The 25,931-nt window shown below is 43.5% G+C and overlaps 1 protein-coding gene and 1 long non-coding RNA gene across 2 annotated transcripts in view; one reads left to right on the top strand and one right to left on the bottom strand.

The window, feature by feature from the left end:
- The window catches only part of VWC2 (von Willebrand factor C domain containing 2), a 1,458,416-nt gene that overhangs the window by 1,268,325 nt on the left and 164,160 nt on the right, over positions 1–25,931 (top strand). The window lies entirely within an intron of this gene.
- LOC141145859 (uncharacterized) lies at positions 14,372–15,526 on the bottom strand. Its single transcript, XR_012244677.1, has 3 exons — positions 15,232–15,526; positions 14,955–15,099; positions 14,372–14,633 (listed from the first exon to the last, which is right to left on the bottom strand). It is a non-coding gene; the product is annotated as an uncharacterized lncRNA (long non-coding RNA).

Genomic DNA, 25,931 nt, shown 5'->3' with positions numbered 1-25,931 from the left:
CATCTATGCTCTGCCTTAGGGCCCTTTCACACGAATGTGCCTTTGATGCACTTTTGTGCAACTTAACCACTAGGTGTCCGCACTATAGCACTATAGCCGAAAGACGGCTACAGCGCGGACTCCAATTGCCGGGAGGGCATCCCTGGATGTCCTCCTATTTACTTCTGCGATGCGCGTGCCCGTGGGCGCGCATCAGGGAAATTCTGTGTTGGATATGTCCCTTGGACACAGCCAATCACAGATCGTGCTAAATGGCCAATCACAGCGGCCATTTAGCACTCGATCTGAGTATCCAATGGGAGATAATATAAGATCATCTCTCATCACCAGCTCTCCTTCCTCACACAGAGACAGCGTGCGAGGAGGGAGAGCGTATAAGTGCCATCTGTCATCAATGCCACATCAGTGTCACATGTCATCAGTGCCACGTATTAGTGCCATCTGTCATCTGTGCCACATATTAGTGCCATCTGTCATCAGTGCCACATATTAGTGCCATCTGTCATCAGTGCCACATATTAGTGCCATCTGTCATCAGTGTCACGTGTCATCAGTGCCACATATTAGTGCCATCTGTCATCAGTGTCACGTGTCATCAGTGCCACCTGTCATCAGTGTCATGTGTCATCAGTGCCACGTATTAGTGTCATCTGTCATTAGTGCCACGTATTAATGCCATGTGTCATCAGTGCCACATATTAGTGCCTCATATTAGTGCCATCTGTCATCAGTGTCACGTGTCATCAGTGCCACTTATTAGTGCCATCTGTCATCAGTGCCACATCAGTGTCATGTGCCATCAGTGCCATCTGTCATCAGTGCCACATCAGTGTCACGTGTCATTGTCCTGGTGCTCCAGGGCCTTCAAAAGAGTAATAGGTAGTCAACAAGTTAGATAATTAGTGTAATTTATGCGCCTAGAACATGTGACGGTGCTCCCTGCATGTTTGGCCTCTCTAAGTGGCTAGGCTGTGAAAAAGTCCCACACATGTGGTATCGTAATACTCAGGAGGAGTAGCAGAATGTATTTTGGGATGTTATTTGTGGTATACACATGCCACGTGAGAGAAATAACCTATTACAATGAAAATTTTGTGGGAAAAAAAATCTTTATTTTGCAAAGAATTTTGGGAAAAAAAAATGACATCAAAAACCTCACCATGCATCTTACTAAATACCTTGGAATGTATACTTTCAAAAAAGGGATCATTTGGGGGGTATTTGTACTTTCCTGGCTTGTTCAGGTCACAAGAAATGAGATAGGCCGCCAGTACATCAGGTGTGATCAATTTTTTATGATTTGCAACACAGCTTGTAGACTCTATAACTTTCACAAAGATCAAATAATATCCACTAATTTTGGGTTATTTTTACCAAAGATATGTAGCAGTATAAATTGTGCCCAAAATTTATGAAGAAAAATTAATAATTTGCAAAATTTTATCACAGAAACTAAGAAAAACGGAAAATTTATATCAAATACTTACCGTAATTTTCCTTTCCTGATAGGCTCCATGGCAGCATACGTGTGGGTTGACCCCGCCTCCATAACTACCCAATAGGACCCCTCCCTATAAATTTCAGCTGTGGGCTCTCAGCCGTGTTTCGTAACTAGCCTACTCCAAGCATTGGGAGGGACTCCTGCTGCCATGGAGCCTATCAGGAAAGGAAAATTACGGTAAGTATTTGATATAAATTTTCCGTTTTCCTGACAGGCTCCATGGCAGCATACGTGTGGGAAATAACTCGCCAAACACACCCGGGTGGGCACAATGCTGAGCGAGAAAATAAATTTATTTAACACTGTCCACTGACAGCACTTTCAAACCAAAATTAATGGATGACAAAGCGGCAGGTTCAACACAATAGTGAGAAACAAACGTATTGATAGATGACCAGGAAGCCGCTCTACATATAACTTCGGGTGCGACATGAAGAGAAGCCGCCCACGAGGTTGAGATACTCCGAGTTGAGTGTGCAGTCACTGCCTCTGGAGGAGCCAAGCCCTTCGCTTTATAAGCCCTTTGAATGGTCTGTACTATCCAAGCAGAGATGGATCTGATTGAGGCCCGTTTTCCTCTATTTTTCCCTTGCAGAAGAATGAAAAGGAAGTCTGTCTAAATGATTCCGTAGCTTCCAGGTATTGACTCAAAGTATGTCCCACATCAAGGGGATGAACTTCTTGACCTTCTGTTGTATTAAAGGTAGGCAATACAATTTCCTGATTTTCGTGAAAAATAGATGTCACTTTAGGGTTTGAGCCCAACATGGGAATTAATACTGCTCTATCCGGGAAAAAGGTCAGGAAAGGCTCTTTGGAACCTAAGTTCCTGATTTCAGACACTCTCTTGGCTGAAGTTACTGCCACCAGGAAGACGGTCTTGAGTGTGAGGTCTCTAACTGATAGAGGATTATCAGGATCTGTTCCAAGCGTGGAAAGGAAATCTAGAACAAGGGGAAGATCCCATTTGGGGAATCTCGGTTTCCTTTGAGGTCTTAGCCTGATAGCACCCTTGAAGAATTGGCGAACCAGGGCATGGTTAGCCCATGAAATTCCTGTGAAAGCCGAGATGGCTGATATTTGCACACGAAGGGAACTTACTGCTAGAGGCAAATCCAACCCTGTTTGCAGAAAGCTGAGGATATCCTGGACTTTTGGAGAACCACAAGGATTAGGTCTAGAGGCCATGTGCTCTGTGAACTTGGACCAGATACGTTCATACACTCTATTAGTGCTCTTCCGTCTGGCATTCAGAAGCGTCGGGATGGCTTCTTCTGGACAACCTAAGGCTTCAAGCCTTCCCCTCTCAAAAACCAAACCCTGAGATGTAGATGAGCAGGGCATGGATGCAGGATAGAATCTTGGGACAGAAGATCCGCCCTAAGAGGCAGAGGGATTGACTCCCGATAACTGAGGAGAGATAAGAGGGGAAACCATGGCTTGTTGGGCCAAAACGGTATCACTGCCATGACTTCCACTTCCTCTGTTCTGAGCCTGCGGAGAAACTGGAGTATCACAGGTACCGGAGGGAAGGCATACGCCTTGTTGAACCTCCACCGATCCGTGAGGGCATCTATCCCATATGCTTGGGGATCCCGGAACCTCGAGTAATACTTGGTGAGTTTGTAGTTGCATGGGGATGCAAACAGATCCACTTCTGGAGACACTCCCAGTGTCAGGAGCCACTTGAACACCTCTTTGTGCAGGGACCACTCGTTGTTGTCCATTTGAACACGGGACAGAAAGTCCGCCTGAACATTCTGGACCCCCGGAATGTAGACTGCCGAAATGTTGGACAGATTCTTCTGAGCCCAGTTCATGATTGGCTCCACTTCCCTTAGGAGGGACCAGCTGCGAGTCCCACCTTGTTTCCTTATATAGGCCACCGCCGTTGTGTTGTCCAACCGGAGCATCACTGAGGAGTTCTTTATCAGATGGTAGAAGGATCTGAGCGCCTGAAAGGCCGCTCGAAGTTCCAAAATGTTGGATACAGTCTTCTGAGACGGCGAGATCCATCTGCCCTGAGCCACTTCTGACAGGCAATGAGCACCCCAGCCCCGATTGCTGGCATCTGAGGTCACTGTGACCCATGTGATGGGAAGAATCGAATGGCAATTGCGGAGATTTTTCCCTTGGAGCCACCAAAGGAGAGACTCTCTCATGGATGGAGTGAGAAGGATGCGCTGATTCTTGCTGGGAGGATCCCACTGTTGGAGAAACCCTTTCTGGAATGGGCGAGTGCGCCATTGAGCCCACTTCACCATGGGAATGGTGGCTGCCATTGTGCCGATCACCTTCAGACATTGAAGAGCGGAAAGGTGAGATGAAGCAAGAGTCGAACGGATCCTGTCCCGGATCACCACGATCTTCTCCTCTGATAGCGAGATGGTGCCCTCTAGTGTGTTGAAATGGGCACCTAGAAATATGAGAGACTGAGATGGAATCAGGTGACTTTTCTCCAAATTCAGGAGCCACCCAAACTCTTGGAGAGTGGAAATTACTAGACTCCTGTGCTTTAGAAGCTGACCCTTGTCCTGGCCTAGAAGGAGGAGGTTGTCGAGATAGTGGTGAAGGCGAACTCCTTTGACTCGGAGCAGAGCAACAACAGCCAGCAGAACCTTGGAAAACACCCGAGGTGATGTTGGGAGACCAAATGGAAGGCAGGTAAACTGTAAGTGTTGATCGCCTACAGCAAAGCGAAGGAACTTTGGAAGTCTGCCGCCACTGGGACATGAAAGTAGGCGTCTTTCAAGTCTATTGACACCAGCCAATCTCCTAGATGAACCGATTGTTGAATCGTTAATAGTGACTCCATCTTGAATTTTTCCTTTCGGATAAACCGGTTGAGATGAGTCAGGTCTATAACAGGCCTCCATGTGCCGTTCTTCTTCTGTACCAGAAACAGAGGAGAATACATGCCTTCTCCTCGTTCGCCATCTGGAACAGGAATGGCTGCGTTTTGAGCTAATAAAGAGCTTATGTAAGCTAAAAGAACTTGTTTCTTCTCTTCTGAACTTGGAAGATTTGTTGGTATAAATCTTAGTCTGGGAGTGCTGTTGAAAACCCAGGTGTGGCCTGAGGACACTGTCTTGACAGTCCAGAAATCCCGAATTGAGGCCGCCCAAACATGCCGGAAGTGGAGCAGACGAGCCCCCACCTGACATGTTTGAGCGGGCCCAATTTCAAAAGGACTTAGTGGAGTCCTGGTTACTGGTAGAAGCCCCTTTTGTGGGCTTTTTAAAAGAGGACTGCCTGGATTTCCAGGATCTAGAAAATTCCCGACCAGGCCTATAACTACGTGCTTCCCTTGCACGGTCGGTGTTCTGCGATCTTGAAAAGGTGCGTTTTTGATTCTGTAAACGCCTGTCTTGAGGGAGGAACCCCGATTTACCACCCGTAGCCCGGGTAATGGCACTATCCAGCTTGTTGCCGAAGAGGGATGAACCCTCAAATGGAATACGGCACCAAGCCTGTTTAGAGGCTGGGTCCGCCAACCAAGGTCGCAGCCACAAGGCCCGACGGGCGGTGACCGACGACAACATCACCCGAGCCACTAGGCGAACAATGTCAATAGAGACCTCCCCCAGAAAGGCAGAGGCAAGCCTGATTTCCTGAATAGGGGAGCTCTTAGCCGCTTCTTCAGAGATACCTCTAAGAGAATCATTCACATTGTCTGACCATGCCTCCAAAGCTTTAGAGACTGCTGCTAAGGCCAGAGCTGGTTTGCACACTGTGCCTGCTGTCAGGTAAATTCTTTTTAGGTCGGCATCAATCCGTCTCTCTAGCGGATCTTTAAATGAGACTGTATCTTCAAGAGGCAGAGTCACATATCTCACAAGCCTCAATAATGCAGCATCTACCAAGGGAGCTGACTCAAGATGTTTAACCTCTTCTTCCTTGAAAGGGTATAGTTTTGCGACTTTGGATTGCATAGAGCTTTTTTTATCTATCTTGCCCCATTCTTCAAAAATTATAGCTCCCACTTCCGTGAGGAAAGGAAAATAATGACGCTCCTTGCTGAGCTGTTTGAAAAACTTTCTCTGTTTAGCAGGAGAAATAACTGGATCTTCCCAAACCAGAGCGTTTTTAACCGCTTTCACCAGAGAAGGAACCAGGGCATATTCAAAGCCCATCCCAGGATCATCTGCTTCTGACCCACTATCTGAGGGGGGAGCTGACTGGTGGCTAGGTTGAGAAGACTCCCACGTCTCAGGAACTGGACCCTCTTCTGACAGGGGAATCAGTGGATCTTGAGGAGAATCACGAGGCTTTGCAGCGTCTCTCTCCTGCAGTGATTCTTTCACAACTCGCTTGATTAGAGTTTCCAGGTGTTGGTCTGCACCTTCCCTCTCATTAGCTGCTTTAGAAAAACAGCGGTCACAGAGAGACTTGCTGGCAGGAACTGGGGCCCTGCATCCCCAACATATTTTCTCCGGTCCCCTATGAGATGAGGGGGGGTGAGGAGAGCCTCTACTGTGGTCTTTAGACTTAGAGGATGAACCATGGTGTCTAGAGCCAGAGGAGGAATGCCGGTGGTGTGATTTAGATGACCCGCTCCTTCTGCGGGAACTACTTTGTCTTTGATCAGACCTAGAAGGGCTAAGGAAAGAAGGAAGACAGGAATAGAGAGAGAGAAAGGCACAAGTCAGAATGATGCCCTACACTCCGCTCTCTTCCCCCCAGCAGGTAAGTAAAGAAATATACTTTCAAATCCTACCTGCTGCGAGAGGACTGGCCACCAGGAGGCAGTGAAGAGTCCATGGCTGATGCTGGGAATCACTGCAAGTGAACACAGAGTAAATCAGATACACCAGAAAGCAAAACAGCTAGCACAGACCCATCTGTACTGCACTTACCTGGGGAAGGCTCTGCAGATGCTCAGGGAAGTCGCCGCTATGCCCACGATCATTCCCGAGCTCTGCAAGCTTCCCCAGGCTTTAAAAATTGGCGCCGCGTGACGTCACGGCCGAGCCAGGCCCACGGTCGTCGTGCGCATGCGCGAAACCAGGCCTCGCTTTCGTTCCGGAACTGCGCCTGCGCAGAACGCAGACAGAACCCGGAAGTAGAGGGAGCGGCGGCTGGAACGCACAGGGAACCAGCCGCTGCATAGGCAATTTGACAAAGAGCATACAGAGAGAGAAAAAACAACAACAACAAATATATACACTGCTGCCATGAAGGCGATATATGCTCACCACCACCTACGATCGACTCGGCCGGAACATCCACACACACACCGGGCTTTGGCAGATAATGGCCACCTGCATACTGCTAGGCAATCGGCCTGTGCGCGCTTTTCATTCAAAAATGACTCCAGCTCTTCAGCGCTTACTCTGCAATACACTCCATACCCTGCTAACAGTCAAGGCTTATTGGAGGGATGAGACATCACATCAGTCGGCCGATACGATCGCGGGACATCGTCTTCAGGTAGGAGAATCAAACATCAGGTCCTACGGAGGAGGACAAAAAAGGAACACGGCTGAGAGCCCACAGCTGAAATTTATAGGGAGGGGTCCTATTGGGTAGTTATGGAGGCGGGGTCAACCCACACGTATGCTGCCATGGAGCCTGTCAGGAAAATGTGTTTTTTTCAAAATTTTCGGTCTTTTTTCATTTATAGTGCAAAAAATAAAAAACCCAGAGGTGATCAAATACCACCAAAAGAAAGCTCTATTTGTATGAAAAAAAGGACAAAAAATAAATTTGGGTACAGTATTACATGATTGAGTAATTGTCATTCAAAGTGTGAGAGCACTGAAAGCTGAACATTGGTCTGGTCACGAGGGCGGTTTAAGTGCCCAGTTGTCAAGTGGTTAAGGGCCCTTTTACATTGATGCACTTTTGATGTGTTTTTATTGAATTGCATTCGTAGGTGCCTTTTTGGTGCACTTTTAAAAAACTGCACCAAAGATGCAGTGCACCTGCAGTGTGAACAGTTACAGAGGATTTATTGGGAAATGGTTTTCATGTGCTTTTGTCTGGAAAGCGCAACAAAAGCATACCAATGTGAAAGGGGCCTTCATTAGGTCTGACCTGCGCCCCTCCCCACCTGCTACTTATGATCTGACTACAGCTATGAAAGGAGAGGGCTGATGCATAGCTGCCGCTTGTTCCACTGTGAGCCCTTTTCCAAGACAAATGCAGGAGGAATTCAAAGGGAGTGGGAATTTGTCAGCCTCTATTATTATTATTATTATTATTATACAGGATTTATATTGCGCCAACAGTTTACGCAGCGCTTTACAATATAAAAGGGAGACAATACAGTTATAATACAATAAGATACAAGAGGATTAAGAGGGCCCTGCTCAGAAGAGCTTACAATCTAATAGGGTGGGGCAGGTGGTACAAAAGGTTGTAACTGTGGGGAATGAGCTGATGTAAGTGGTAAAAGATTAGTTAGAGACGTTATAGCCTTTCCTGAAGAGATGAGTTTTCAGGGATCGCCTGAAGGTTGCAAGAGTAGGGGATATCCGGACGGGTGGAGATAGCGAGTTCCAGGGGATGGGAGAGGCTCTGGAGAAATCCTGGAGACCAGCATGAGAGGAGGAGACGAGAGAGCTTGAGAGTAGGAGGTCTTGAGAAGAGCGGAGAGGACGATTTGGGTGATATTTGGAGACAAGATTGGTGATGTAGCTTGGAGCAGAGTTGTGAATGGCTTTGTATGTTGTGGTTAGTATTTTGAATTTAATTTGCTGGGTGATTGGGAGCCAGTGTAGGGATTGTAGGAGAGAGTTGGCAGACACTGAGCGGTTGGTAAGGTGGATAAGTCTGGCAGCAGCATTCGTGATAGACTGAAGAGGGGATAGCCTATGGAGAGGCAGGCCAATGAGAAGGGAGTTGCAATAGTCAAGGCGAGAAATAACAAGGGAGTGAATGAGGAGCTTGGTGGTTTCATTTGTTAAAAAGGGGCGAATTTTAGAGATGTTACGGAGGTGAATTCTACAAACTTTTGACAACGATTGGATTTGAGGCTGAAATGACAAGTCAGAGTCTAGGATTACACCTAGTACCCTGGCATGAGGGGAGGGACTGATGGTTGCATTGTTGATTTTGATGGAAAATTCGTGGAGGGGGGCACGGGCAGGGGGGGGGGTATTAATAGCTCGGTTTTAGAGAGATTTAGTTTAAGGAAGTGGTGTGACATCCATGATGATATGTCAGTTAGTAAGTTAGTAATGCGAGAGGAGACTGAAGGAGTGAGGTGAGGAGTAGACAGATAGATTTGGGTGTCATAAGTGATATTGGAAGCCATGGGCGGTTATCAAGTGACCAAGGGAGGAGGTGTAGATAGAGAAGAGAAGGGGTCCAAGAACAGAGCCTTGGGGGACCCCCACAGAAAGGGGCAATGGAGAGGAGGAGACAGAGTTGTAGGTGACACTGAAGGAGCTCTGTGATAAATAGGCAGAGAACCAGGATAGAGCAGAATCTCGGAGGCCAAGGGAATGCAGTTTATTGAGCAGGAGCGGGTGGTCAACAGTATCAAAGGCTGCAGAGAGGTTAAGTAGTAGGAGTATGGAGTACTGGCTGTTGGTTTTAACAGTCAGTAAATCGTTAGTGAGTTTTAGTAAGGCAGTTTCTGTGGAGTGCTGTGAGCGAAAGCCAGACTATAAAGGGTCAAGGAGGTTATTTTCACTGAGGTAGGAGCTAAGACAGTTGTAGACTAAGCGTTCTAGAAGTTTAGAGGTGAATGGGAGCAATGAGATGGGTCTTAAGTTGTTCAGGTTGGTAGGGTCCAGTGAGGGCTTTTTAAGTATGGGAGTGATCTGCGCATGTTTTAGAGGGAAGGGGAAGGTGCCACTAGAGAGGGAGAGATTGAAGATGTGTGTGAGGGAGCATAGAATAGAAGAAGAGGGTGACCATAGTAGTTGTGAAGGAACAGGATCCAGGGGACAATTGGTTAAAGTTTTGTAACCTCTTCAGTAGTAGCCAATTCAAAAGAGGAGAGTGTTGAATGTGCTGTTAGGCCAGGTATGTTGGGCGGGGAAGATGTACGCACAGTAGAGGTATCCTCAATTGCATCAATCTTGTCTGTGAAGTGATTGGCAATCTCTTGGGCAGTGAGTGAGTTAGTGGGTAGAGGGGGTGGGGGACGAAGCAGAGAGTTAAAGGATGAGAAGAGCCGACGGGGACTGGATGACAAGGAATTAAAAAGAGAGACAAAGTAGGCTTGTTTGGCAGCATGGAGGCATGAATTGCATTTTAGAAGGGCAGATTAATATAGGGTGAAGTCTTGCAGGCATTTGGTTTTTACGCCACAGTCGTTCAAGAGCACGGCAATGTCTCTTGAGATTTCTAGTGTTGTCAGTTTGCCAGGGTTGTAACGGTCGGGGCCTGATTCTGCGTGTGGTTAGAGGAGCAAGTGCATCTAGTGCTGATGAGACTGAACTGTTGTAGACAGAGGTGGCCAGGTCAGGACAGGACAGGGGAGAGATTATGTCATATAGGTGGTCAGCAGCAGAATAGAGAAGAGAAGGGTTAAAGTGGCAAAGGTTTCTACAAGTAATTGTTTGCTGCTTGAAGGAATGGGTGGTTGGAGGCAAGGATACAGTGAAAGTAATGGGGTTGTGATCAGAAAGAGGAAAGGGGGTGTTGGTGAGGTTGCCAGTACTGCAGAGATGGGAGAATACAAGGTCAAGGGTATTACCATTGGAGTGAGTGGAAGTATGTGTCCATTTGATTAGGTCAAAAGATGAGGTTAAGTCAAGAAGTTTAGCTGTAGTTGGGCTGTTAACATTGACAGGAATGATAAAGTCACCAAGAATGATAGTGGGTATTTCAGAGGAGAGAAAGTAGGGTAGCCAGGTAGCCTCTACACATGCTACACATGTCCTGTGTACTTCCAAGTTTTTATTTTTTACTTATGTATCACATCTAGTGTCCACAACTGGTTAAACGTAAGATAAAGCATATTTAAGTAGTTTACTTTATTGTAGTCCAGTTAAATGTTAACTATACTTAAACCTATTCCCAACCCCATTCTAAGACCTATTCTAACTACCCTGTAAAGGAAAGATACAGTGTCTTGAAAAAGTATTCATACCCCTTGAAATTTTCCACATTTTGTCATGTTATAACCAAAAATGTAAATGTATTTTATTGGGATTTTATGTGATAGACCAACACAGTGGAAGGAAAATGATAAGTGGTTTTCAAAATTTTTTACAAATACATATGTGAAAAGTGTGGAGTGCATTTGTATTCAGCCCCCTTTACTCTGATACCCCTAACTAAAATCTAGTGGAACCAATTGCATTTAGAAGTCACCCAATTAATAAATATAGTCCACTTGTGTGTAATTTAATCTCAGTATAAATACAGCTGTTCTGTGAACCCCTCAGAGGTTTATTAGAGAGCCTTAGAGAACAAACAGCATCATGAAGGCCAAGAAACATACCAGACAGGTTAGGGATAGTGTTTTGGAGAAGTTTAAAGCAGGGTTAGGTTATAAAAAATATCCCAAGTTTTGAACATGTCACGGAGCACTGTTCAATCCATCATCCGAAAATGGAAAGAGTATGGCACAACTGCAAACCTACCAAGACATGGCTGTCCACCTAAACTGACAGGCCATGAAGGAGAACATTAATCAGAGAAGCAGCCAAGAGGCCCATGGTAACTCTTGAGGTGCTTCAGAGATCTAAAGCTCAGGTGAAAGAATCTGTCCACAGGACAACTATTAGTCGTGCACTCCATGAATCTGGCCTTTATGGAAGAATGGCAAGAAGAAAGCCCCTGTTGAAAGAGCCATAAGAAGTCCTATTTGCAATTTGCGAGAAGCCATACAGGGGACACAGCAAACATGTGGAAGAATGTGCTCTGATCAGATGAGACCAAAATGTATGGCCTAAAAGCAGAATGCTATGTGTGGCGGAAAACTAAGACTGCACATCACCCTGAACACAACATCCCCACCGTGAAACATGGTGGTGGCAGCATCATGTTGTGGGGATGGTTTTCTTTAGCAGGGACAGGGAAGCTAGTCAGAGTTGATGGGAAGATGGATGGCACCAAATATGGGGCAATCTTAGAAGAAAACCTGTTAGAGTCTACTAAAGACTTGAGACTGGGGTGGAGGTTCACCTTCCAGCAGGACAATGACCCTAAACATACAGCCAGAGCTACAATGGAATGGTTTAGATGAAAGCACATTCATGTGTTAGAAAGGCCCAGTCAAAGTCCAGACCTAAATCTAACTGAGAATCTGTGGCAAAATTTGAAAATTGCTGTTCACAGATACTCTTCATCCAGTCTGACAGAGCTTGAGCTATTTTGCAAAGAAGAATTGTCAAAAATGTCACTCTCTAAACGTGCAAAGCTGGTAGAGACATGCTCAAAAAGTCTTGCAGCTGTAATTGCAGCAAAATGGGGTTCTATAAAGTATTGCCTCAGTTGGGCTGAATACAAATGCATGCCACATTTTTCACATATTTATTTGTAAAACAAATTTGAAAACCATTTATCATTTTCCTTCCACTTCACAATTATGTGCCACTTTGTGTTGGTCTATCACTTAAAATCCCAATAAAATACATTTATGTTTTTGGTTGTAGCATGACAAAATGTGGAAAATGTCAAGGGGTATGAATACCTTTTCAAGGCACTGTATCTATACTTACCTATTTTGTGGGTGCTCCAGTGCTGTCACATGATCTCCCTGGCATCCGGCTGAAGTATAGAGGAGAGATCGCCGACAATGGCTGCAGTGGCTGGGTGGTAAAGTCACCCATAGGCTTACTATAGGGCATCCATTGTCAGCTGTCCCTTCTCTATACTGAAGCCAGCTCTGGGAGCTGATCATGTGACTGGACCAGGGCACCCTCAAAAAAGGTAAGTATAATTATCTTCCTTCTACAGGGTAGTAAGAATAGGGCTTAGAATGGGGGTGGGAATAGGTTTAGGTATAGTTATGGTTTGACTGGACTTCTACTTTAACACAGACTGTAATGCCCCGTACACACGGTCGGATTTTCTGACGGAAAATGTGTGATAGGACCTTGTTGTCGGAAATTCCGACCGTGTGTAGGCTCCATCACACATTTTCCATCGGATTTTCCGACACACAAAGTTTGAGAGCAGGCTATAAAATTTTCCGACAACAAAATCCATTGTCGGAATTTCCGATCTTGTGTACACAAATCCGACGCACAAAGTGCCACGCATGCTCAGAATAAATAAAGAGATGAAAGCTATTGGCTACTGCCCCGTTTAGAGTCCCAACGTACGTGTTTTACATCACCGGGTTCAGAACGATCGGATTTTCCGACAACTTTGTGTGACCGTGTGTATGCAAGACAAGTTTGAGCCAACATCCGTCGGAAAAAATCCTAGGATTTTGTTGTCGGAATGTCCGATCAATGTCCGACCGTGTGTACGGGGCATAATAGCACTTTTTTCAGTTTGCAATGAAAGGGGTTAGAAAATTATTTGCATGTATTTGTTTTTCATCTCCGACAACAGAATACCCTCTGGGAGAACACATTATGTGAAATTGTAATTACTAACATAAATTTTGGCGGATATGATTTCTGGTTTTACAGAAAACGGTTATATAATGTGTTCAAATTTTTTCCTCGTCCACATCCCACTGAGAATTTTAATATGGAAAAATGTATTGGGTAAATTCCATTCTCTGATGCACTTATTTAAAAATGAATAAAGTTGTAGCTAAACAGAATATTAGTGTTGTTTTACTGTGACCTGGCAAGGCTAAAATTGGTATGAATATATTGTATGTGAAAAATGCTTCAAAAATATTTTTGCAGTAGTAGAGAAAGAAACAGCTTCTTGGAGCATGCTTTTTTGGGTCCTGTCAAGACTACATTTTCTTTATAAAATTAAGAACATAATTAAAATTTCAAATTAGAAAAAGTATTTATGCTTGCAAATTTTTAGCATTATGTTAGACATTTATGTTTGCAGTGTGATGTGTCTGGGAGCAGAGGCCATACCTCAGAAATAACCCTCATCTGTCTCAAAAAGTGCCTAAGGTAAGGCATACATCTTAAAAGAGAAGTATGGGTTTAGGTAAAAAAATAAAATAATTGTACTCACATAGGTGGATGCGGCATTGGTCTGATGCTGCATCTGTTCCTTGTCGGCTTTAAAACCGGGGACTGAGCAATCAAACACTGTTGATTGCTCAGCTCTCAGTCTTTAGGTTGCAGAGAACCAGTCAATAGCAGAGGGGGAGGCGTCAACTGAAAGTAAAAGTTCAGAAAAAAGAGTGTGCCAAATAAACACTTACACAGTCCAAACAGGTGAGGATGCCCATCAAGATGATCAGTCCTGAAGTGATCCGATGCCGCTCTGTGGGTCCCCTGGGTGGGTGAACCGCTGTTGGTCCCCTGGCTATTGGGGATGTAGCTCCTATTACTGGCTGTATTGTGTGTCCCAGGAAGCAGGAAGCTCCACGCTGACCAATCTGGCACACAGAAGCGGATGTGACGTCACAGGAACAGGGCAGGCATCAGAGCTGGGGGCTGTCAATCTGAAAATAACCTAGGCTATGCGCTCGGAGCTCACAGCTCCTTCTCCTTCTGGCCTACTGTTCTTGGGAGGAGAGCAGTTTAAATACACTGACATGACATCCGCAGCTGTGGGACTACAGCGCCCAGCGGACCAATATTATGAACAAAATAGTTAAAAAAAAATGATTTTAATAAGACTGCGTTTTAAGCATGACTATAAGGATATAAAAAGCACATCAACTTGCACCACCCCCTAACGATCGACTTGATGTCCATAAATAAAAATTGACCATAAGGGCCTGCAGAAAAAAAACAAGATTCAAAAGATTAAGAAACAAAGTTAGAATGGTAAAATGTTTAGAACTAGATGTGTACCTCAAAATGGGATTTTAAGGGCAATGCAGAAATTGGCAGTGTTGAATTATAGTTAAAAAGAAGTTTATTGATACAAAAACGAATAGGATATACATGAACATACACATTGATCTAGTTAAGAATAATTATAAAAACATCAGATATATGGAAACATATGATGCATCCTACTGCTAGTTACAAGTACCACCCCCGATAGGTGTGATGGCGTCCTGATAGCAGATTTCCAACGCGTTTCAACTTATTGTAGGGATAAAGTCTTCCTCAGGGAGGGACTGCATCACATTCTAAAATTTTAAGTAACAGCATGATTATTGGTATATACTTAAATATTTGTTTGTTACCTATATCTACAGAAATCGCATTACAACAGAAAAGTATTATATGCGACTTACATTTGCGACTACAGAAATCGCATTACAACAGAAAAGTATTATATGCGACTTACATTTGCGACTACAGAAATCGCATTACAACAGAAAAGTATTATATGCGACTTACATTTGCGACTACAGAAAATCGCATTACAACAGAAAAGTATTATATGCGACTTATATTTGCGACTACAGAAATCGCATTACAACAGAAAAGTATTATATGCGACTTACATTTGCATTTAACTGTGAAAAATCGCTTTCCCAGTGCTGGCAGGGGTCCTAACACGTGATTGTCAATGCTGCTCAAATATCCTCTACGGGATGGCCTGGTATATTGTGAAGAAACCAGTATTTGGCAGTCGTGATAATTAAACAACTGAAAAACATGAAGGTATAAGGGAAATGCTAAGAAATTGAACATCAAAGAGGTCAAAGAATGGAAATAATGGTGATTCGTAGGGGAAATAAGGTTCCCCAGGGCCATCATAGAGTAAAAGAGATCAAATACCTTAAATTGATTGTGTCAGGTGTATTGTTCCAAGTGGCAGGGAGCTCCGGTCCTGGAGTACCTCTCTGTAACAAAGCCAGTTGTGGAATGCTGCCTGTGGCCATCCCTGGCGTCCTAATATATGGGGTGTGGGCGTGGCTAAGTGATGGGCGTAGCCCTATTCTAGGTAGAGTCTCACATTCATTGGTGGTGCAGTGGAGGGGGTGCGACTTCAATTGGCTGCTGTCACTGTTTAGAGGAAGCACCTTTGTACAATGTATTGAGGGGAAGCGTCCACAAGCTTCCCTGTTGTCTAGGTAGCAGACGCTTGGACCTCCTCCTTCCTTTTCTCCTCCCCGTGACGTGAAGCCTATTGCTTACACGTAGCCCATGTAATAAAACGATTTTTCACAGTTAAATGCAAATGTAAGTCGCATATAATACTTTTCTGTTGTAATGCGATTTCTGTAGTCGCAAATATAAGTCGCATATAATACTTTTCTGTTGTAATGCGATTTTCTGTAGTCGCAAATGTAAGTCGCATATAATACTTTTCTGTTGTAATGCGATTTCTGTAGTCGCAAATGTAAGTCGCATATAATACTTTTCTGTTGTAATGCGATTTCTGTAGTCGCAAATGTAAGTCGCATATAATACTTTTCTGTTGTAATGCGATTTCTGTAGATATAGGTAACAAACAAATATTTAAGTATATACCAATAATCATGCTGTTACTTAAAATTTTAGAATGTGATGCAGTCCCTCCCTGAGGAAGACTTTATCCCTACAATAAGTTGAAACGCGTTGGAAATCTGCTATCAGGACGCCATCACACCTATCGGGGGTGGTACTTGTAACTAGCAGTAGGATGCATCATATGTTTCCATATATCTGATGTTTTTATAATTATTCTTAACTAGATCAATGTGTATGTTCATGTATATCCTATTCGTTTTTGTATCAATAAACTTCTTTTTAACTATAATTCAACACTGCCAATTTCTACATTGCCCTTAAAATCCCATTTTGAGGTACACATCTAGTTCTAAAAATTACAAGGGATGTTGGCAATGACACGGCCAACCCTCTGAGTCATACATTTATGTAAAGAATGGTAAAATGAGGCTTATTATTATAATAGGGAATGTGTCTCTACTTCCTCGTTGAGATCCCCTGGCGAGAGAGTATTCAACGTGTATATCCAGTAGGTCTCCTGCTGACAAAGCAGGTCCTACCTACTTAAAAGAGACCACAAGGGCTAGGTTTGACAGTATACCACATAGTCACTAGAACAGTTGTGGAATACTTTGATGGTGTATTGTTTTCCTTTTACTGTGTATGTTTTTTGGACGTGATTAATGAACTTGCAGGTTAAAGCACAATTTTTTCTTGCATTGGAACATTCTATTAGTGTATTCTATTCTACTAATGGGATCAGAGGGATGTGTGGGGTAAGTGTGGGACGACTGTTGCAGATTTTACTTGGTGCTACTTTACTTTTAATATTTTTGGCTTTTTGGTAAGATACCTTAGGTTGCTGAGTGAGGGAAGGACCTAAAAGCGGATCTCCAAGCAGAATGGACCAGTGTTTAGCTAGGATGTTCTCCATTCTTTTGTGACAATCATGGAATTGGGTTGTAAAGCATGTTGGTTGTGGGCCATCTGAAGTCCTAGATTTAGGAGGAGGTTTGGGGGCATAGTGGAGGAAAGTCTCCTGTACAAGGGCAGGGGGATACCCCTTGTCCAAGAATTTGTCTTGGACAAGGGATATCCCCCCCCCCCCCCTTCCATGCTTTTAAATGCTTATGTTTTCAGTTCAGACAATATACTTTCATGATATACCAATGTGTGCCATTACATGTCTATGGTAGAAGTTGAGGTGCTTTTTATATCCTTATATTCATTTTTAAAACTTTTATGTCTTATTAAAATAATTTTTTTTAAACATTTTTTTTCCATAATATTGGTCCGCTGGGCGCTGTAGTCCCACAGCTGCAGACTTCATGTCAGTGTATTTAACCACTAGCCGACCAGCCACTGTCATTATACTCCGGCAGGTTGGCTCCTTCCCGCAAATTGCTGTAGCTGTAAGTCGGCCCTTTAAACAGCTATAGCAGGCGCGCCCTGTTTTTTTATTTATTAATTTTTTTTAATGTTCATGGCAGGTGAGGCCCTGCCTCACCTGCCTCCCCTGACTGCACGTCCCTGATAAGAAGTTTGGTTTGGTGTAGAAAAATATATAGCACAATATTTAGCAAGCATGCATGATTACATTAGTGGTCACTGAAGAAGTGTGTTACAGTGGAGAAGTGCATGGTTTGGATCAAGCATGGGTTCGATGCTAACCCAACCTGTTTGAAGTTTAGGAAAACAGTGAACTAATGTGGCCATTTGCTGCCATAGCAGCAAACTGCCGGTTGGCTTAGAATGCATAATAAAGGGGCCTTCTAACTATAAAAGGCTATTGTCAATGTGCTTAGCTGGGTTAGGGAAAGCATAGAGAGTGCTGCTTTTAAAGTGCATAGTTATAGGGATAGTGTAGGGATTATTAAATCCTAATGCTGATGACGTGTGTCCCAAATCTTCTTTACCGTCTCTTCAGATACACTGTCTACAGTTATAACAAGTTGCATGTGCTTTTTCACGGGACATAGTTCCTATTTTCTGCTGGCTACAATTGTTTTTTTACACGCACTGCAGTCATATCACGCTGCATGTGTTGTTTCTTAGGGAATATTTTGATTTTCAATTTTTTTTTTCTGGCTGCCATTGTGTTTTTTTACAGCTTGCCCTCTTCCATATGCACTTCATGGAAAACCAACTGTATGTATTTTTTCATAGGCACATTTCCTAATTTTTGCTATCTGTGATTGATTGTTATTCTTCACAATTAATTTTCCATAATTGCTGTCAGCTGGAATTTTTCTCATCTTTAAAAACAAGCCTAATATTGACAGTGTAATATTTCTGGGCAATTTGTATTTATACGGGAGCTGATTTTTTTTTGTTTCGAAAAGCATTTACAGACAGAAGATTTTGGAAGAAGTGTTTTCACCCCACAACACAAAGGGCACCCAGACAAGAATCAGTATTACCAGCTTTTAAAGCTTCTATGAGATTTATTTTGTTTACATCTACTGTAACTTTATGCTTGTGTTTTTTCAATTGCATTTTTCTTTGGGTCCTAACTGTGTTTCCATGTCTGTACACCCACAAATCCTATTGAGGACCAATATCCCATCCTCAACAATTGACTGGAAGCTAGCAATTCAATTCTCAGCAGCTTATTTTTTATTAGATTGGGTCTTTCCTTATTTTTTTAGAATATGACTTTTAGCCTGGCTTGATTAGAGCACATCAGGCAGTTACTGCAGACAGTCCTCTTATGCTGCTGAACTGAACAACAAGTTGAAAATGTATAAACTATTTTAAAGCCAGGAGCAGAATTCTTATGAAGCAGACTGGGAATAGTATGACAGCAACTTACACAGTCTCTAAGGATTCCTTTCAATGTGGATTTTTGCTAACAGGCTTATGTTTAAAAAAAGTATGAGGTAAATTTGTAAAAACAAAATGATCATGTACTTACCAGAATCAGAAAGCTTCAATAAGGGACATTTGTTGTATTAAATGATTCATTACGCACTATAGATGTTAATGTGTCTGTAAAGTCAAAACTTTTTTGAGTTTTGGATAGAACAGGAAAGGGTTATGACCCCTGTCAGTTTTTTGGCAGAGATAGAGATGAAGTAAGAGATCTTTCTGGAGTGAAGGGATATCCCTACTTAGACAGTTGTCACCAGGATAGGTGTCCCCATTGAAAGATTTCCTCTCTTCTCCTGGTTCTTTTACAATTTAAGTATGTTGGATTTCCCATTGCTGTCTGTATCTGAGTCTTTGGTCATCAGGATCAACAGAGAAAGGAAAACACCCCAGTGGGGCATAGACAGCATGCTGCTCATTTCTCCTTCAAACCTCCATTCTCCATCATATAAGGGAACTGTGCTAGACTTGTACATTGTGTCATCATGCCCTACCTAGACATTTTTATTCCATATCCATTTACATAATGGATGCTTGCATACTTCATCCAGGGCTGGTGTGGGGTGCAGAACTAACAGGCAGCAGTCTAGATGGAATGGAGGACAGCTGCAGGCACAAGCTCGGACCTGCGCAGAGGGAGATGGACACCGGCAGTGTCACAGGCTCTCACATGCCGCTGTCAGAATAGTAAGACTTGACAGGCAAGCTAGGGAGGGGGTGGGCCACAACACGTTTCCAACCTTTCACCACCTTCATCAGGCTGACCCGCCCCTATGGAGAAGGGGAAGACTTTAAACTGTCAAACTTGTTGCATGAGTCAAATACATTCATATGGTGTTCATAATAATATTAAATATATACCTACAAAATAAATATAGAAAATATAAAAAAACAAGTGAGGGAGGAAAAGAACAGGGGGGAGAGGAAAAGGAAAAAGGATCTTAGTACCATTGAGAGATCGAGAGATTGTATTCATTTCTATTTCCTCATTCATTCATTATGATGGTACTTATAGTACCAGCATAAGATTGTATTGATTTCTATTTCCGTATTCAGTCCTCCAGATGCCAGAGTATTCCGGATGAAAATCCAGTAGGTTTCTCTATGGCATGGTCTCTGGAATATCTCGGCTTGAGGGTCACAGGAGGGGATGGTTTCTATTACCCTGACTTTCAACCTTTCTGTGGATTTATTGTGGTGAGTCACAGGGGCAAGACAGACCGTACAATACAAATTCTGTTGAGCAACTGATGAGGAGGGGCTACAAAATATTTAACACTTCTAGCTTTTCCTGTAAATGACCCTAGGTCTATCTGACAGGACTGGGGCTAGCTCATCCAACTCTTTAGCCACATTTTGCAATCTGATTGGCATGGTTCAGTGCAAGAAGATCAGATGTAAGATGTGTGTTTTATTCAGCATTGTCAAAAGAGTTTTAAGGACAATTCCGGTAATACCCTTTAAGAAAATGGGTAACTCCAAATAAAAAATAGCAAAAAAATAATATAGAGTATACAATTGTGACACAAATCATATTGTATTTGAATGTTATTAAAAATGATCTTTCTTTTTCAATCTGCAGCCACTGTAATTTTCTGAAAATGCAATGCAATATGGCTACCTGTAGGTGTTCTTTACACAGAAGGTGTGCAGAACGCCCCTCAGAAACATAATTTCCTGCTTATGTGATTGCCTCACCATTTTTCCCAGATGATCTGCACTAAGATACAAGTCAGATTTCAGGCATCCCCTGGAATAAAAATTTAATTTTTGGAGACATACTCCCAATAGCAACTCGTCTAAAGGAATGCAGGCCCAGAAGCTTTCCTCATTAGTGCCCTGTAACTGCCACAGCTGATTGATAATTATAAAACCACTCACATTAGACTCCCTTTCGCACATGCACACGGAGGATTTCTTCAGAATAACAAAACCCGGAGGACTGAATGAGGAAATAGAAATCAAAACAATCTTATAATGAGTACCATCATAATGAATGAATAAGGAAATAGAAATTAATACAATTTCATGATGGTACTAAGTTGCCTCCCCCCCCCCCTTTTTTTCTGCCCTCCCTTATTTTATTATATTTCCTATTTTTTATCTACTATTTCATTTTTAGGTGTATATTTAATATTATTATGAAGACGGTATGAATGTATTTGCTAATCTACCTTGTTTTGTTTTACTATGAATTCCAAATGATATCCAGATGTGATGATGTTTTTTATTAAGGAATATTTTTTTTACAGCATTATGTTGAGTTTTGTTTTTTGTTTTTCCATAGCATAGCTGTGAATGGTTTGTATTGTATCTTTGTATACAGTAGAGTTGGGCCAAACACCCCCCCGGTTCGGTTTGCGTCAGAACTCTCAAACATCGCAAAAGTTTAGACCCGAACCCCATTGAAGTCTATAGGACTCCAATTTGAAAGATCAAAAGTTGCCATTTTGAAGGCTTATATACAAGCTATTGGCCATAACAAGGGTATGGGGGCCCGGGTACTGCCCTGGGGGACATGATTTTAATGCAAAAAATGTTTTTTGTAAAAAGATTTGTTTTTACAGGAGCAATGATTGTAATGATGCTTAAAGTAAAACAATAACAATTAAAAATTCCTTTAAATATAGTGCCCGGGGCGTCCACTTAGTCTGCCTGTAAAGTGGCGCATCTGTACCGAGTATAGAACTTGCTGTAGCAAAACTAACATTTTTAAAGAAAAAAAATAAATTTAAATTGCCAGTAATACAATACCATCGCTGGCAATACATTTTTTTTTAAATGGCCAAAACCCTCCCAGGCCCTTCGGGTCGGGTATGGATTTTAAGGGAAACCCCACGCCAATTTTCCAATTTTTTTTATTTAAACAGTGTAGGGTCCCCCCCAAACCCATACAGACCTTTATCCGAGCATGTAGCCCAACAGGTCAGGAAGGGGGGGGCGAGCAAGCTCCCCCCTTCTGAACCATACCACATGCCCTCAAAATGGGGGGATGCTTTGGGGCAGAGGGGCGCTGCAAAGCACCTTCTCCCTATGTTGATGGGGAGAAGGGCCTCTTCCCGACAACCCTGGATTGTGGTTATAGGGGTCTGCAGGCAGGGAGCTTATCGGAATCTGGAATCCTCCAGATTCTTGCACCCTCCCTATGTGAATGAGTATTGTACCCCTACCCATTCACCAAAAAAAGTGTCAAAAAAATAACGATGGGAGGCAGTTGTTGACAATTCCTTTATTAAAAAAATAAAAAAAACAATGTCCCCTCGATTTAGTTCCATCATTAATCACGACATCCGCTGCACTGCTGGACCCATAAAAATATAATCAACCCATGACAAAGGCTAAACGCTGAATGCCTGCTCTGCTGTTTGACAGTTCTTAAATAGGTAAGGGGCACTGTAACATCCCAGACCTAGCATGCACCGGTTGGTGATGTCACAAGGGGGCAGTGCCACTGGATGACATGACCAGGTGGCCCCACCCCTTATTTTCTTTTTTTGGGTCCGGCAGTGTGGGGGGGCATCATGATTGATGATGGATCTACATCGGGGGGACATCGTTTTTTATTTTTCTAATAAAGAAATTGTCAAAAACTGCCTCCTCTCTCTATTTATTTTTGACACTTTTTTTTGAATGAGTAGGGGTACAATATACCCCTACTCATTCACATGGGGGGCAGGATCTGGGGGCCCCCTTTTTATAGGGGGCTTCCAGATTCCAATAAACCAGGGTTGTCAGAAATAGGTCCTTGTCCCCATCAACATGAGGACAAGGTGCTTTGAGGTAGGAGGCAGAGCTCCCCTGCCCCAAAGCACCCTCTCATCTTGAGGGCATTTGGCCTGGTATGGTTCAGGAGGGGGGCCCTCACCCACCCTTTTCCTGTCCAGCCAGGCTGCATGTTTGGATAAGGGTCTGGTATGGATTTTGGGGGGGACCCCACGCTGTTTTTAAAAAAAAATAGTGCGGGGTTCCTCTTAAAATTCATACCAGAACCGAAGGGCCCCCACGCCATTTATTTTTTTACTTTTTTCTATTGCTGGCAATGTTTTATTTATTCAGTTGTCATTGGGGAAGCCTGTTGACAGCTGATGACTCATCCGTTGTTAAGGATGCAGCGGCCTGCTTTCTGGCCAGCTCCTTAGCAACCAGCTATTCACTGTGCCCTGATTGGGCAAAGCTTTGCCCAATCAGGGCTTAGAATGCACTGTGCAGCACACAGTGCATTGTGGGACACTCAGCGGGCGAACAACCCGCTGAGCGCCCTGCAAATTCGGGTGTTTGCCGAACGGGTGAACAAGCAATGCCAAACTTTTGCTTGGCGTGAACTATTCACCCAACGAGTACTATACAGCATATTTTAACATTTGATACTGTATTGAACTTGAGATTTGTGACTTATAATTGCATGTACTTCATCTTTTAGTAAATTTAATTGTGTGCGTGGAACTGATCGGGTGGACTGGAGGACGCATCTTTGGCAGATGTATATTTCCTTATATTTTCCCTTCCTTTTCCTTTTGTCAGCATGCTTTGGTTTTGTTTTTTACACCATCCCCGCACACTGCATGTCTGATTGCTGCCTGACAATAAGGTTTCTAGTGTGAACTATGATCAGGCACCTTGCTCTGCCCAGTTTTTTCCCTGATTGGTTCATGCAACACTAGTTTGACAGTTAAAGTCTCCCCTTTCTTGGCCTCAGAAATTAGTTGTGGCCCATCCCCTCCCTAGCTAGCCTGTCAGTTCTTGGCATTCTGACAGTGACATGTGAGCCTGTGATGCCACCAGCGTCCATCTCCCTCAGCAGCGAGTCCAAGCTTGTGCCTGCGGCTGTCCTCCATTCCATCTAGACTGCTGCCTGTTCGTTCTGCACACCCCCAGCCCCGGGGTGCAGTATCCAAGAATCTTTTATGTAAGTAGTTATGGAAAAAAATGTTGGTTTTTACTCATACTTACCTGGCGCCCATTCTGCTGTCTTGTTTGCTCTTGAGGGAATCTCATACCCTGTTGAGGAGCTGTCGGTGATTGTGTGTGTCTCTCCTGCCTAGCTGTGGATCCATCCATCTTGCCATCCCATCTCCATTGCTCCCCAGCCCTGCATGGACTGTATAGACTACTTCATTATCTTACCCCATCTCCTGTCAGTGAGCTCTGACTCACTCACTAGTTATTAATTTGTGTATTGCTTGTTCGTTATTACCTATAATATTTGACTTCTCCAGAACAGTCAGTTCCCTAGCACAGCTCTCTCTCCTTGTACATAGCCCTCTCCTCTTCTGAGAGTGTTTAATGACTCTTTGTGCAGACCAGCATCTCCACCCCCTCACCTTCCTACATTACTTTTTATGTAGCAACTAGGGATGAGTCCAACATCTTGATTCAGTTTGAGGCAAATTTGGGTTCAAACCCCAATTAAATCACATGTAACTGAATGTTAAAAAAACTAAAATGACCATTTTCTAGGCTTATGGGCAAGGAATCAACAAACAAGTGGTATAAGGTGCGAGATACACAATTCATTTAAAAAACATGCCTGGGTGCCCATAACCTGCCACATCTGTAAGATGTACTGTATAAAATAAGCTACAACAAAACTGCCACTTGCAAAGAAGAAAAGGTATTTAATTTGCTGGCAAATGACAGCACCTGGCAAACTGTTTTCAAACAAACTAACCTGGAATTTCTTTCCTCTATACCAGACCCTTATCCTAGAAGAATGTCTGGTATAGATGGTAATGGGGGACTCCACAAAAACAGAATGGAATTCCCCCCTAAAAACCCCTATCCTTGGTGAGAGTCTGGCATGGATTTCAAAGGGGACCACAACACACACACACCCACAAAAAAAAAATTGAGCCAGGCCCTTACCCAAGCATAAGGCTGGGATGGCCAGGAAAAGTGTGTGCCCCTTCTGAACTATTCCAGGGTACACGCCCTCAACATAGGAAATACCTTTTTCCCATGTTGATGATGACAAGGACCACTTCCCTGACCTGGTGGTTGGGGGGGTGCGAGGGCAGGGGGTTTATTGGGTTTATTGAAATCTGGAAGCCCCTTTAACAATTGGGGGGTTCAATATACTGCCCCCTATGTGATTGTGTAAGGGGTACATAGAACCCCTACTCATATACACATAAAAGTGAAAAGTAAATAAACACACTTACACAGTCTTTATTAAACAGAAGTTCCAAGCCGTAAATCCATCATCAATCCAGTGATCCACATCAATTATGATGAGCAATGCCTGCTGATGCATCAAAAAAACTACTGACCACCAACACTATGTGCTTCTATTTCCCACTCACCACCAAATTTCATCTCCTGATGCCCACCACTAAAAACAAACAGAGGGGGCCTTGTCGTTGAAGGCAGGGTCATTACCATTGCCCAAATATGTGCATGTGACTATATTTGTTCAGTAATGTGGCGATCGGTAGTGCTGTGTGTCACTGTGCTCCTTACCAATCACAGCTGATCACAGCATGAACCAGGAAGTGCGGGTAAACGGCTTTCCTCGGTTCATGCTGACAGGGAGAGCCGATCAGATCAGGCGGCTCTCCCTGTCAGAGGGAGGGTCTGCTCTGATAATCAGCACATTGATTATCAGCGCAGCCCCCATGAGAGGTGTCCATCAATTGCCAATCAGTGCCCATCAGCTGCCAGTCTGTGCCCCATCAGTAACGCCTGTCAGTGCCCATGAAAGTGACAATCAGTGCCCATAAATGTTCCAATCAGTACCCCATCAGTAATGCTTGTCATTGCCCTTCACATGCCAATCAGTAATACCTGTCAGTAGCTCCTCATCAGTGCTGCCTATCCAGTGCCATTTATCAGTGCCTATTACTGCCACCTATCAGTTCCCATCAGTGCCCATCCAAGCCGCCTATTAGTGCCCATCAGTGCCACCTATCAGTGCCCATATGTGCTGCATATCAGTGTATCCTATCGGTGCTCATCAGTGCTGCATATCAGTGCCGTCTATCAGTGCCCATCAGTTCTACATATCAGTGCCTCCTCATCAGTGCCCATCAGTGCCACCTGATCAGTGCCACCTGATCAGTGCCCATCAGTGCTCCCTTATCAGTGCCCATTAGTGCAGCCTCATCAGTGAAGGAGAAAACATTTTATAACAGAAACAAAGAAAAACATTTTTTTTTCAAAAATGTTGTTTTTTTTGTTTGTTT

Source organism: Aquarana catesbeiana, linkage group LG05 (genome assembly GCF_042186555.1).
Source record: "Aquarana catesbeiana isolate 2022-GZ linkage group LG05, ASM4218655v1, whole genome shotgun sequence".
NCBI lineage: Eukaryota > Metazoa > Chordata > Amphibia > Anura > Ranidae > Aquarana > Aquarana catesbeiana.
Note: the sequence above shows the minus strand (reverse complement) of the source record. Positions and strands in the feature narration are given on the sequence as shown.